The sequence below is a fragment of the Anas acuta genome, chromosome 3 (assembly GCF_963932015.1).
Source record: "Anas acuta chromosome 3, bAnaAcu1.1, whole genome shotgun sequence".
In the NCBI taxonomy this organism is placed as follows: Eukaryota; Metazoa; Chordata; class Aves; order Anseriformes; family Anatidae; genus Anas; species Anas acuta.
In genome coordinates this window covers 26538895-26554377 of record NC_088981.1, presented here as the reverse complement: position 1 = coordinate 26554377, position 15483 = coordinate 26538895, and positions in this window count along the sequence as shown.

Sequence of the window (15483 nt, the reverse complement as noted above, 5' to 3'; positions counted from 1 at the left end):
ACAGTTGTGACTGTTCTACTCTAATACCTTAGAGTGGCTTTGAATCCCATCAATAGGCTATTACTCAGATTATATGTTCTTTCAGACCTAGTTATATACGTCAAGAAATATGTGGAGGTCTCCCATAGCTTTCACTGGATAGCTTTCCCATAGCTTTCTCCTAGAAACTATGTATTGGGAAACTAAACAGATTAGGATAAGGTGCAGTATTATGGTATAAAAAATAGTCAACGCTATACTTACAATGACCGTGAAAATCTTCTAAAATCTGAGGCAGACAAATTATACAAAATATTATTTTAAAATCTTGCTGAAGGCAATAACATTTTTTTTTAAGTGCTTAAATAATTTTTTGAGAAACTTTTGACCTCTGTGGCAGCTGCTGTTCTTCATGGTTCTTCATCAGACTCATAATCACAACCAGCAATTCTACTTTCAAATTCTTTTCCAGTATTAACTTCAATCTTATCTGTAGTTTCATGATGGCAAGTTTTCACAGAGTAAAAAAAAAAACAACAAAAAATCACTGAAATTAATACCCTCATTTACAAATATGGTTTATGGTAAAGAATGTGGAATAATTCACTTGAAGAGCTGTTCTATAGAGCAAGAAAGGCACCCCTCCATATCCTGTATTTTCCTTATTTGCTCCAAAGAGAAATTCTGTTCAAGTTTTATCATTTATGTGACATAAGTGACCAAACTGGAATGCATTAGCTCTGCCTAACTTGGTCTCTTCAGATTTCTCTGTCATTTTGGTGGTCTGCTTAGAAGCAGGTGCATGGGTACTGCAGGCATATTAACCAGTATTGCTGCATCTCAGCTTTGGCAAATTTGACCCCAATGCATTTCTGTGTATGGTTTCATCTATAGTTCTGTGAGTGGCTAAAAGAAGTGGAAGAACTATTTTGTTGTCTGCTTCTGGTTCTTTTGCTTTTCTCCATAGAAAGGTGCGCATTGCTTAAACATTGTTTTCCCAACAATTAAAACGAAGCAATAGATTCTCCACTAGATAGATTGCTAACAATTAGTTGGCAGAGGACAGAAAACCTACAAGCTGTACTTGCATGCAGTTCTGTTGGCCCTTTTTGTCTCACAAAAATAGCACCCCACAAATCATATACAAAGAGATAATGATCAGTCCATAACAAGGGTGTGTGTAATCAAACTTCCACTTCCAGCCATATGAGATGGAGAGTTTGGACAGCCTTGTTTGTTTAGTAAGTTTGCCAGTAAATGTAGCTAGGATAGAATTGTGGTGACCCAAACACGAGGAAAAAAAACCATTAAGATAATTTTCTGGGCATTGTTTTTCATGCTACTGGATAAGCAGGCCTTGAATCAACTGATTTCCAGCCTGTAGAGTCCTTTGTCCTATGCTGGGTAGTGTAAATGTTAGAGAATTGTTCCCACTATCATTTAATGCTTTTCTTAACTTTCTGCAACACATGAAAGTTACACAGAGTGCCCTGAAAAGTTGCAAGCAGTATATCTGCATGCTGTTAGATATGCGCCTACTCTTCACATACAGGCAGATGTCCTGTTAGGCTTTTTTGAAAGGCAGTTGCAATTACTTGCCTTGCATTTGTGATGCAAAATGTGGCTGACATTTCTTTCCTCAAGCTGCAGTGTCTGGCTTTGAAACCCCACTAGTTTATTGGTAAGGAAAAAATATGACGGACACAAAACAAATGTGCTGCTTCCTTCTACTTTGATCATAGTAGATCTTTCCTAGAAATTCTGTTTCTTCATAAAACAAATCTGTCTATTCAAAATAACACCCACGTTTAATTAAAGAATTCTACCCCAAAATTGGTAGGAAGATGCCAGGTCAAAAAATAAACAAGCAAAGAAACAAAGCCCATGTTGTCTTCAGAAGGTTATTTTAAATTGAACTGACTACTGCCCTCAACTTCAGGCAATTTCCCTCAGGTTTGATCTCAGACAAACAGAGTTTCAATTACATCTTGTACACTGTAGGGAACACTCAGACCTGAAAGGTTTTCAAGTATCAAGATGAATTGGTTACTGATTTAAAAACTGAAAGGTTCCTCCAAAGACTTAGCCAAGAGGAGATTCTTCATCTCTGCATATAGCTGTCTTCCCCCACTGATGAATGACTTCAGTCTTCGGAATAAAAATTTCAACATTTAGCATTCCCTTCTGCTAGATTTCCATTGAATATATAAAAATACACCGTGACTCCTTTGCTAATGATGGAAAAATCACCTGTCATTTTCCTACTACTAAATAAGCACTTTGAAGACAAAGATGCCAGGTTGCCGTTGTGGGCATTCATGCATATGTTTCTTTATAATAATCTCTATGTACTAATTAGGCTTAAGCTCATTCTCACACAGTGTTATGTTACTTACATACCTTTTTACACATCACCTCACTGTGGTATAAACAGCACAATTAAGTTAGTTTGATGTCCCTTTCCTGCTCTGATGGGTGTTGGAGTTTACACATCAAAATAGACTGCTCCTACACAAAATGTTGCCCTTGTTCATCTCTTAGTAAGGATGTAAGTAGGTCTTCAAGAACTAGATAGAATCAAGTTGCATCAGTCAGTGTCAGATTTGGCCCCAACATCCCATTCTACATGTAAATTAGCTATAACATCAGCCTGCATGCAAAGAGAACCTGATCTTTTGAGGTCAATGGGAATTTTTCATTACTTTAGGAGGCATTGGACTAAACTAAAGTGACCAGAACTTAGTTAATTTTTCTGATGATCTGTATTCTGAGGGGTTTCTTAGCTAGAACTGTTGAATGTTTAAAATGCCTTCCTTTTGAGTTAACCAAAGACTCTGCAAGTGGATGAATTTAACTTCAATGAGACTGAAGAAAAGAGAATTCTGCTCCTGTTAATTTAACATAATCTTTTAATGTAACACATTTCAATTTATCTGGAAAAAAAAAAAAAAAAAAAAAAAAAAAAAAAAAAAAAAAAAAAAAAACACAAATAAAACACCATTATTAAAGACAAAATCTAAAAACATGCTGCAGAAATTATACACCAAAAAAAAAAATCTGATTACTACACTAAGATATTTGTTGACTGGATACATGTTAAGTGAATACATGTTGAACATAATAATACATTCAGATACATTTGGAAAGGATAATTTAACAGACATGACGTGTCAAGGAATTAATAAATCAAGTCAAACCAATTTAGGTACCTGAAGGATAAAATAAATGACTTAGAACAAAACCAGATTTAGGAGATGGGGATTCTAGAAATCATGGGCAAGAAATGATTAACTCTAGCACATTCACTAAACTCTAATAAGTAACTAGAGTTTAGGAAATTAGAACTTAAAATGTGAGAGAGAAAAAAAAAAGATGACAAGTGAAAAGTAATAACACTTTAAAACAGGAACACCAAATTAATGAGTGGAAATACTTAAATCACTGTCTGTGGAGAGGTGTTTATTGCAGTCACTAGGGGAACCCTCAAGTTGATCAGATTTCATGATAAAACTCTTAGGAACTGGGCTTTCAAAGAACCATCAAAGCTCTTCCTTCACTTAAAGTCACCTTCAAGATTGTGATCTAAATCCAACATGGCTAACTTCTATATACATATTTAACTGCCTTAGGGTAAGTTATATACATTTCTACAGCACATGCAGGGAAAGCAGAAGCAACAGAAGCAGTTTTTAAGTAGATGCAGTTATGAAGTATGTTAAATTGTAGGATACGTTGTAGCTCATGAGAAAATACGTTAGGTATGGGAAAGATAGATACAAGTATGCGGGACTTTAATTCCTTTCTGAGTGGGATATTACACTTTATTACAGCCATTAGACCACATAGTAGTGAACATGGTTAGAAAAAATAAACAACAAAAAATAATTCTGAAACCTTTTACGTATACAGAAATAGTTATTTATATGTATAATTAGTGATAGGACTAGAGGGAATGGTCTCAAGTTGTACCAAGGGAGGTTTAGTTTGGAAATTAGGAGACATTTCTTCTCAGGAAGAATAGTCAGGCATTGGAACGGGTTGCCCAGGGAAGTGGTCAAGTCACCGCCCCTGGGGGGTGTTCAAGGAAAGGTTGGACCTGGTGCGTAGGGGCATGGTTTAGTGGGTGACATTGGTAGTAGGGTGATGGTTAGACCAGATGACCATGGAGGTCTTTTCCAACCCTAATGATTCTATGATTCTATGATTCTATGATTAGTCTTAGCTGGGTATACAACCAATGGAAGATTTATTTTTAGGCTATGGGATTGTGGAATTTCCCTTCTTCCTTAGTAACACACATAAAGGAGTTTCATAGTATTTTCTGAGCAGATATTACATAGCTCAGTTTTGCTCCATCTTTATGCAACACAAATACTAAGACCAAAGAAATAGATTATTTTTTTTAACCATAATAAGCAATTTGCTATAGAGAATAATATTTAAGAAACCTTGCTTGAATCTAGCATCATGGCTGCAAAAATAATAATAGTATTGCTCATGCGACTTTTGTTGAAGCTTTTATCACTTCAGCTTAGTCCCCAAGGAAATAAAATGAATCAGATATTTAATTTAAAAGAGGAATACATTTCATCCAGAATTTGAGTGATTCTCAAAGGCTGAAAATTTAAGAGCCAAAGAAAGCAGTTAGTCACCATGGTGGATTTACGAGTTTTTGATGGCTGAATTTGGCAAAGTTATATTTCAAAACTGGGGAATTATTTTTGGATTTATTTTTTTATTATTTTTTTAAGTAGCAGGGGTGGCCTTCATCAGTCTCTCATATTAATAGGCTATTTCATCAGTTAAATATAGGTGTCGTTTGTACCTGCTGTGGTATGACCTTGGCTGGCTGCCACATTCACACCCAGATGCTCTTGCTCCCCCTCCCCAACAGGACAGGGGGAGAAAATAAGATGGGAAAGCTTGTGGGCTACAATAAAGACAAAGAGATGACATACCAATAAATTACCTGTTAAAAATAGAGTAGAATGGCAAGAAACAAAGAAATTAAAACTTCTCCCACACCCCTCCTCATCTTCCCAGGCTCAAATTTACTGCTTCATTACTGGCTCTTCTAACTTCCTTCCCATGTGAGCAGCACAGGGGAAGGGGGAATGGACGTTGTGGTCAGGCTAATTCACAACTGTCTCTGCCATTCTTCACAGTCACTCTATTCCTCTGCTCCAGCACAGGGTCCCTTCCGTGGGATGCTGTCCTTCACAAAGTGATCCAACATGGGCTTCCCACAGACAACAGCTCTTCAAGATCTACTCCAGTGTGGGAATATAATGTGGGGTGCAGTCCTCCAGGAATGGACATCATGGGTCCCTCACAGGCTGAAGCTCGCACCAGACAACCTGCTCTTGGATGGGTTTTCCATGGGCTGCAGGGGGGCAACCTCCTTCACCAGGTCTTCTCCACAAGTGCAGGGAATCTCCTTTCAAGCACCTCCTTCCCATCATTCTTCACTGACGTTGTCTGCAGGGTTGCGTTTCTCACATTTTTTCCCAGTCCTCTCTCTCACTGTTTCTGTGTAGTGTTTTTCCAGACTTTCTCAAATATGTTTGCCCAGAGAAACTGTGGATCCCTGGAAATGTTCAAGACTAAGTTGGATGAGTTTTTGATCTACCTGGTCTGGTGGGAAGTGGCAGGGGGTTGGAACCAGGTGATCTTTAAAGTCCCTTCCAACCCAAACCATTTTATGTTCTAGAGAACAAGTCTTATGAGGAACAGCTGAGGGAGCTGGGGTTTTTTAGCTTGAAGAAAATAAAGCTCAGGGTAGACTTTATAGTACTTTACAATTAAAGGAGGTTGTAGAAAGGTGGGGGTTGGACTCTTTTCCCAAGCACCAGGTGACAAGGGAAAAGGCCTCAAGTTGCACCAGGGGAGGTTTAGGTTAGATATTAAGAGAAATTTATTTATTGAAAGGGTTGTGCAGTATTGGAACAGGGCACCCAGGGAAGTGGTTGAGCTACTATTCCATGAAATCTTCAAGAAACCTGTAGTAGGTCTGTTAAAACCATCTCAGGGCTTGGGATAACCCCTTGCCTTTTGTCACAGAGACCACCCCTGCAGTGCCCTCTCCCTACCCCTGCTGCCAACACCTTGTCATGTAGAGTCATAGAATCATAGAAACACGAGGTTGGGAAGGACCTACAAGATCATCTAGTCCAGCCATCCTCCTATCACCAATACTACCCATTAAGCTACTAAATCATATCTCGTAGCACCTCGTCCAGGCACTTGAACGCTGCTAGGGATGGTGATTCCACCACCTCCCTGGGCAGGCCATTTCAGCACCTGACCACTCTTCGAGAGAAAAAGTTTTTCCTAATATCTAATCTAAATCTCTCTAGGTGCACCTTGTGGCCATTTCCTTGAGTCCTATCATTAGTTATTTGAGAGAAGAGGCCAACCCCCTCCTCATCACAACCTCCCTTCAGGAAGTTGTCAAGTGCAATGAGGTGTCCCCTGAACCTCCTATTCTCAAGACTAAACATCTCCAGTTCCTTCAGCCACTCCTCATAAGACTTGTGTTCCAGACCCCTCATCAGTTTTGTTGCCCTTCTCTGGATACGGTCCAGGGCCTTCATGTCCTTCTTGTAGTGAGGAGCCCAAAACTGAACACAGTACTCGAGGTGCAGCCTCACCAGAGCAGAGTACAGGGGGATGTAGTTAGCCTGTCTCACAATCGTTTCTAGCTCCTCCTGTTTGTTGCCCATGCTGCGTGCATTGGTGTAGGTGAACTTCAGATGAGGCATCTTCCTCACCCCCAGCTTCTGCTTTGTTCCCCTAGGCACTTCTCTGGTGAGCCCCATTTCATCCCCGTCCCTTCATCATATACCTATGATGATAGCTAGTTTAAAACTCTCTCCACAAGTCCTGCTAGCTCCTGCACTAGGATTTGTTTCCCCCTTTGAGAGGTGAGTTCCATCCATCAACAACAGGCCAGGGCTTGAGTAAAATGCCCCATGGTCAAAGAACCTGAAGCTCCTGTCTCAACACCTGCCTCAGCCAGTTATTCATTACCTGTGTTTTCCTAGCCCGTTCCGTGTCCTTCACCTCCCCAGAAGGAATAGAACAAAATACAACTTGTGCTCCCACTCCTTGAACTATTTGCCCTAATCGCCTGAAATCTCTCTTCGTAGAGAGATCTCTCTTCTTCAGTCTTCTCTGAGAGATTTTATCATTTCCCACTTGAACTACTAGTTGCGGGTAATAATATGTGGGGTGAAACAGCTCCTGGAGTTTTTTAGTTATATCCCTGACCCGGGCCACAGGTAGGCAGCACACTTCCCTATGGCTTGGGTCTGGTCTGCAAATGGGGCCCGCCGTTCCTCTGAGAAGGGAGTCGCCTACCACAACCACCCTTCTTTCTTTCCTGGCAGAGGCAGTCTGAATGTGTGAAGTTGGTGACTTCTGTGGGGAACCTTCCCATGCCTCCCCACTTACTCCTCTTCAATGTCCAATGCTGCATACCTAATGCTTAGTGGGACCTTGGGGCGCAAGGGAAGCAGAGGGGGGTTTCACCCACAATGCTGAGCAGGGACCCTCTCCCAACCCTCCCCATCCCTTAGGTCCCCCTCCTCTGCCCTACAGGGACAGGGCAGGGGGTCCACCACCAACTGTGGGGAATATCCCTGGCACCTTTCCCTCTGGCACGCCAGGGAGCTACTCCACCAGTTGATCTCCCCCTCACAATTCCTGATGGCCCTCAGTCCCTCAACCTGCTCTTTCAGCTCTGTTGCCGTGCTGACCAGACCTTCCACCTGCTCACACCTCACACAGGTGGAATACCTGTCCCCTTCCCCCGGCAGCAGCAGGCTCTGGCACTCCCTGCAGCCACGTACACCTGCACAGCCACAGTCCGGGAAAGGCTCTCCCTTTGGCCAACCACAGTTTTTCTGGGGCAAGCTGTCTGCCTGGTGGAGATCATGGTAAAAACTGCGGTCACGGGTGGTCTCAGTACGTAGGATGGACTAGAAGGGGCGGAGGGACAGAATCCTTGTTTCATGCCACACGAACTCCCACACCCACCACTGCAGCAGGCTGCGGGTGGTGTGCATGCACTATTTTCCCCTCCCTGCTTGCGGTGGGCAGCGAGGTGTCGTCACCCTCCTGGAGGCTGTTTCTAGGCAGCGGCCATGGGCACAGTCACCGTTGCCCTAGAACACCCACTCCCTGTCAGCCTCTCCTGAGAGCTGGCAGGTGCGGCCTGGTTGCACCACTGTCCTGTGCCACCCCTGGCAAAGCAAGGGCCTGAGCTCCCTCCGTAACTCGTGGGCAGGCACTGCAGGCTGTGCTGCTGGGCCTGCTCTGAGGAGGCTGCCCTTGCCTACTCTAAGTGTTTACTTGTGTGTAAAGACAATGGGGGTTTATGCTGAGGAACTGGCTCCAAACTGTTATGCTGAGGAACTGGCTCCACAGCTTCAAAAAAGTTCTGGAATTCAGTTGAGGAAAGTATTTTTTGGAATTAAAATTGAAGGGTCAACAATGACAGCATCCTGAACTGGAAGAAGAATTTCATTTAAGATGAGCATGCTAAGAGGTTCCTTGTCTTTAAGGACAGTTTTGAACTGAACTGAATAATAAACCGGAAGAGAGAGAAACCCCTCCCCTGTCAGGGAGGCTGTTAAAGTAGGTGACTGATAAAAAATAAATAAATAAAAATCTCTTGCAGCTGCTCACTGTGTTCTTGCACAGCAGACCCTTCCCTCAAGCTCTTTCTGTAGTTTCCAAAGTTGTGTAAACACCATGACACCCCTGCTTGGTTGGTCAACCGGCTTGATTCCCTGCTCTCGATCCTGTGGGGGCACAGTTATGACTGTACCTTGGCAGCAGCCACTCCCTCTACCCCAGCTCCCCTGAGGATTCTCCCAGTTTTCCCTTATGCTGAAAATTTCATTGCATGCTGTCTCTCCCTGTGGTGAGCTCCCCTCTGAGCTCCAGAACTTTTACCTGTGTATACACACTAACCATCATATAAGGGAGAGGATTTGCTTCTCTGTGAGCTATTGTGAACCTGGACTGTAGCAGTGAAGAGTGTGTAATGACACAGCCCTCCTTTCTACTGTCAACATCTGTTGTGTTTAGGAAAGCAAAATATTCTGCCTTTATAAAGTGAATAAACATTTTAACAATCTAAAGGAAATAGTTCTGCTGTATATAATGTCATCATATTTTATCTATCTATCTATCTATCTATCTATCTATCTATCTATCTATTTATTTATTTATTTTTAACAGTAATGAGAACCCAAGGTGGAGGGCTTTTCCCATTTACTGTGCTGTTCCTTGGAGCTCCTGATGTTGGTAGCTGCATAATAGGCTGCAGTTGTTCTGGCCCACATCTGTGTTGTTGCCAGGGGCAGGTTGTATTTTTGCATTTGCAGAAGCAATATTTCACAGCCTTTGTCCCTGGCACAGCCACGTGTTTATCTGTGTCTCAACACAGTGGGAAATACAGGGTTGAAGACTAGAGACTTGACAGTGAGCCAGTTCTGTCAGGGATGGCCATAACAGAAGTGTCACCTCTGAGTTTTCAAATAATGGTTTCACAAACCTCAGCTAAACTGTAAACCATACCTGAGGAGCCTTGCTCTACAGAAGAGTTGCAATTTTCCTTTCAGTTGCACAGGCTCACGGGACACTGCATATAGTTAATACCACTGGTATTATGTGATAATCTCCAGTTTCTCACTGTCAGACTTTAGTACGATGTGTGTGCAGAAGCATAAAAGTTTTTTTTTACCATCTATATTGGCTTTATAGATTGTTTCTTATATGATGAACACCTGTTGTCCATTTTATTTCTTAATGCTGATATTTTATTTTCATATCAGTAATCCCCTATGTGTCACAATCTTCAATGTTTCAGTTAAATTCAATAGAATAGATTCATAAATAAAACAAAACAAAACACTACAATTACAATATAAACTTGCTCATTTAAAAGAAAAGAGTAAAAAATAGGCAAGAATTGTCTCCCTTTATTTATTTATTTATTTGTTTATTTATGAAAAAGGAAGATGTTTTCATATATTATCAACTTAAAGAAATGCTGAGCAGGAAGTTCTCTTTTGTGAACAGTCAGCTAGTTCTGCCTCAAAAATTCATAAAATAGGGTTTTGATCTCCTACTTAAAATGATAGTAATTGTGAAAATTTTCTGCTTTCAAATTGCAATTATCTGATTTCAGTCAAAAAAATGTAACATTAGAGCCAGTAAAATATTGTTACCTGGTGTTTCAATGGAAGCTACACTGAAATTTTGCATGAAATTTTGCAGATACCTAGGAAGGGACTTTATCCTCTTTCTAAACCACCCAGATGTGAGCTGGATTTGAATCGGAAGTTGTGTAACTAAGGTTGGCCCAATCTAATAAAACTTGCTGGAGAGGTAAAGAATGTTAACATTGGCTTAGCACCATATTAATAAAAACATGGCTTGAGACCAACATGGGGCATGGGAAAACTATAGAACACCTTAAAAGAAGGCCAGGAAAGTAACTATATAATGAGGAATCTTATAAATGTGTGCATGGAAATTTTGCTTTCTGCACAGAACTTGAGCACGGAGGATCCATCTAATTCCTGGCTGTTTTCCTTGGAAGAAACCGCAGACCTTGATGGTGCATCACAATGAATTCCTGGGATGGGAGAGAATTCACTGTTTGTACAGACAGCTTTCTAATTGACATAGACCATAGCATCTGTTCCCAATTGTATCTCCCAGCTTCAGCAAAAAGCCATTAACGAAAACATGAATAATCACCCTACTAAATAATATTTTTAGTGATATGGAATGAACTTAACATCCTGTGGTGTATATAGAGTTTTTTACTTCACTTTGCTACTATACTACTTTATTACACTTTTTCTGTGTTATCCTGTGAATTTCCTTTGAATGGTAATGTCTCTGATTACATACATTGGCTTTGCATGCCAGGAAAAGTCATCAGGTTATGCCACCTAGAGGTATTCTTTCTGTCCTTGCCATGCTATATAGTATATAATCTATATTATCTATATTACTCTGGTATTGGTTGTCTGATGGTATCTTGCTTATATAGCACACCAGATAATCATGACCATATGAAGTTTAGCTGAGCCAGAAACCACAGTTCAGAAGATGTGCATATTTCTGTTTGCTATGTCTGGTCTATAGACTGAGAATGAAGACTACACTAACATTCAGTATATCATCTTAATAAATTAGAAAATACATCCAAGCACAGTCGTCATATTCTCCTATAACCAAAACACATTAACCCAAACCAGAGAAGCCAAGCTGAAAGTGGAGAAAACAGGATTTGTCTTCCTCCCTTAAGTGAAATGACATCAGCTTTACTAAGAGAACAAGTGAACCAAAATGTTCCAAAGCACCTTTCAGTTAAATACAAGAAAGTAAACTTTTCAGTGTTTTTATAACCATTTTATCATCCTTAAGCTTTACATTTATTATTCAATATTACCATATATATTGAGATTGTATTCTCTGTTAAGAAAAAATGCCTCTTTAAATGGTAAAAATTTAGTATGCAGTGAATACATAAGAAAGAAAATATATCCTCCAAAAAAGGACATTCTGGAAATTAAGCATACCTAGAAATAAACAAAGGGTTCCTGAAAGGCTACAGATGGTAAAGAGATGAGTACAAGGGTTACTCATCCAAGCGTGAAAGAATGAAAGAAAAAAGAACTTTTTTTTTTTTTTTTTTTTTTTTTAATAGCCATGAAATGGCAACTAGTTTTTAGAAGTTGTGGAGTACCTCCAAACATAGAGAGTTTTTTTTTCTCAGTTTTGTAAAAAAAGCAGACTTTTGTTCTTTGTACGGGAGCAGGACGACAGTATGAGCATCTGTCATTTTCAGCGTCTCCAAAAGTTTTCAGAAGTTCAAGACTTCAAAAATTGCATGTAGAGATAAAACTAAAGTTTTCCACAGAACCTTTTTAGACACAGAAACAGCCTCAGCTAACAAAATGCATATCAGGTAGGATATTCACTTGGAACAAAGGAAAAACCTTTTCAGGTATCTAGTTACCTGCAGCCTGTATTCACATCTCAGCTTGTCACATTCCAAGTCTCCAAACAACCACCTACCTACTTTTATTCTGATATACATCGCTTCCATATTGGTCAGCAAATTCATGGCAGAGTCAAAGTTAAACTGGTATTTTCCTGAACAAAACTTTCAGATTGGAGAATTCAGCAATTCCAGACATAAAATGTAAAACATATATATATAGAAAACCCAGACAACTCTCAGCCTCTATCAGCAGCATCGATTCTCCCTGGTGTGATAGATGTTCAAGCCTGATGTTGAATGAAATGCCGTAGGACTACAAATACTCTGGTATTAAAAGCTTCATTTTGTTTGTTTGCTTTTTATTTTTATTTTTTTTAATAGTCCACTGAAGGGGAAAGGAAGACTAAATCCACTGTTTCAGAGCTCTACCTGCCAATATTTGAGAAGAAAAACTGAATGGATTGTTTAATCTACATATTCAGTTCACTTAAATGCTTACTGCTTGTGCAGTATCACTGAGCAAAATGCAATTTAGTTCTGGTGTTTAATGAATACATTTTTCAAAATGTGTAGACAATCACTGGAAACAATTTTGTAGCAATTTGCTATTTTTATGGTGTTGGGTAATGGTAACCATATTTATGCATTTCTCTTACATGAAGAGTATGGGACCACTACAACATGAATACTTCTGCAAAATTTTTTTAATGTACTCTTCACTTTATTTGATAATACCCCAGGAGAAAGTTGTAACGAGACCTGTTACTGTGATACAGAAGCAAGTTGTTAAATTAGTTGTAAGACAAATTTAATTTTTTTAATTTTTATTTAAGTCTAGGCTTTTTCTGCTTACCTAGAGATTTTATCATATAATATATATGTTTGTTCACATGTTTTTAACACTTATATATAGCTATTTAATTTTTAACCCAAGCTTAATATTACTTTGTTGTTTTTGTATGTGCTTTTGGTCTTATCTATCCATTTTGATCATGCAAACAGCACATGATTGGCTTTTGCCATTTGTTGTGGATACAGAGGCAGTCCGTGTTTGTCATAAACCTGAGGCTCCCAGAGTCTGTATGACACCTTGAAAAGATCAGTTGCGGGAGTTTGCTGGCAGTGTTCCTGGAGGCTGTGGTGCAATACTAATGGCTCAAGTCCATCCTTTTAAAAAAAGGTTACCTTCCCCCAAACTTCTTCCTAAAAATGTGTTTTAGCTAATGGCAGGCTTCCTTAAGGTCTTCTAAGGCTTTATTCAGATTGCCTCATTTGGCAACACATCAGGCAAGCAGGTAATCCATGGAGAATCATGTGAAATGGTCTTAAATGCTCCCCATGTCCTGCACAGCTACCCAGGATGCAGCTACAAAGGTGGCTATATTTTGAATAAGCAACTTCAAAATCTGAAGTCCTCTTGATAGTTATTATAATAGCAGGAAGCCAGAAATTGACTGTTAAGTCCTACTTTTCAATTTAACTGCAACCTATAATGCTTCTTGAGCTTTATTACCTAAAAGGCACATGGAGGAAACCACCAGTCAAATGTAGCTTGTAGAACCAGAGCTAGCTAAATGCAAAACCTTTCAGCAAAATATGGGAGGAACACACAATAAGCCAGAACAAAGTGTAATCCTTCCAGTATTCAGTCTGTGACTGCACTATGTCCCTGAGTACATTTGATGAATGCATCCTTTTCCTGGAAGGAAATTCAAAGACCCGAATTGTGCAGGTACATTAAAAATAAATAAAAAAATAAAAATAAATAAAAATAAAAACTGTATATGCTTCTCTTTGATGGCAAATATGTCTTCTGTTTGTATTTTGTTAGTGAGATTGTAAACTGTGTGCTTCCTGGTTATTCAGCAGCCAGAAGCCAGACAGATAATAAATCAGAGAGAGATTAAAAAATTGTTTTCTGTTCTGAAACAAACTTCAGGGTTTCCTGTGAGCTACCAGTGGTTTAAGCAGGTTACTTGATAGAAGAAACAAAATAAAAAGGAAGACTGAAGCACTGTGAAAGCTGACTTGTACTTCTGAATCTAAAAAAATCATCTGAAAAACAACAGCTTCCTGCTACCCATGGACATTTCTAGAATGAAAATTGGACAAACATTCTGACAGCTGGGAATAAATGCATGCAGCTTTCACGTTCAACTGTCGCTAAGACTTTTTGAAGGAGACCTTAGAGAAATTACTTGTTTGGCACTTCAACTCGAGACCAGAAGAGAAAGATTATGTCAGTCTTAACAGGAAGTTCCTTCCTGAGATTGACAGATGCCAGAGGTCTCAACACTACAAATTATCAATATTTTCCTATATTGATCCATCATTTAAACTTTGAACAGTTTTATGTTTGCCAGCAGCACATTGTAAACCTGCCTAGTAAAGCAAATCAATATTTTGTTTGTAAACTTTCAATCTCTTACAGCTGTTTAGGAGTGAACAATTTAAGATCAGAGTTAAGGAGGGAATTATTTGCTTAGCTATGTACAATGTCTCTTTTCAACTAAAAGACCAAATAAGAACTTCAAAAATAGCCTCATCACATTATATATCTATATTTGTTTAGCACATAACTGATTACACTAATAGATGTTTTTAATGTTTTGGACCACAGAAAAATATTGGAATAAACATTGGAATAGTATGTTTTTCTTTACAAAAATGTTTCTACTAATTAGAAAAATAATGTTTATGAACGTCAATATTCTCAGAAAAATTGAGACATTTAATAAAGATGTGGGGGATGGGCATGGAAGAAATGTATTCATTTTACATCAGGTGTAGATAAAGGCAAAAGAAGAAGTCTTAGGGGATGGTATTTCAGGCAGAAGTGTTGAATTATGGGAGCTACTGAGTTACCGAAAATGGATTGAACCATGCAACCTGTCTACAGTTGTCCCTATGGCAAAGTCAAACACCTCTGCTCAGATGAGCTCTGTAGTGCGTGGTATCTCCGATCTGCCTGCCCTAGAGCTGCTCAGAGGTACGTGCTTAGGACCCACACTGACCCTTCAGCTCTGTGTGCTAATCAGAGGGACCTATTAAGAGGTTAAAAGTGTATTAATAGTAATCTTATTGTCTCTTTATGTGTGATTGGGCTCTCTGTTTCCTGGAGTCTTGTTATTAAAAGAACTATTTCCTTAATAGATTGCATTAGGTTACACAGCAAAGGTAAATTAGGATTTATATGCACTTTAACAGCAAGTTAAGATGAATGTTGTTCTACTTAACTGCACTAGGCCAGCACTAGGTTTGGTTAAAACTTCTGAATGTAAACAATTCTGCAGAAATAATTATTCATTAAGAGGATTACTGCAATTCTTGATGCATCAAAAAGCTAGTTTCAGTCTCACTGGCAGTCTTCCATATGAGACTAACACCAAGCTACCAACCTGCATTCGGTGCTTAACATAGCGTATGTATCTTAAGTACATGAAATATCAATTCCCATCATGGGTTTTTAAGGTAAT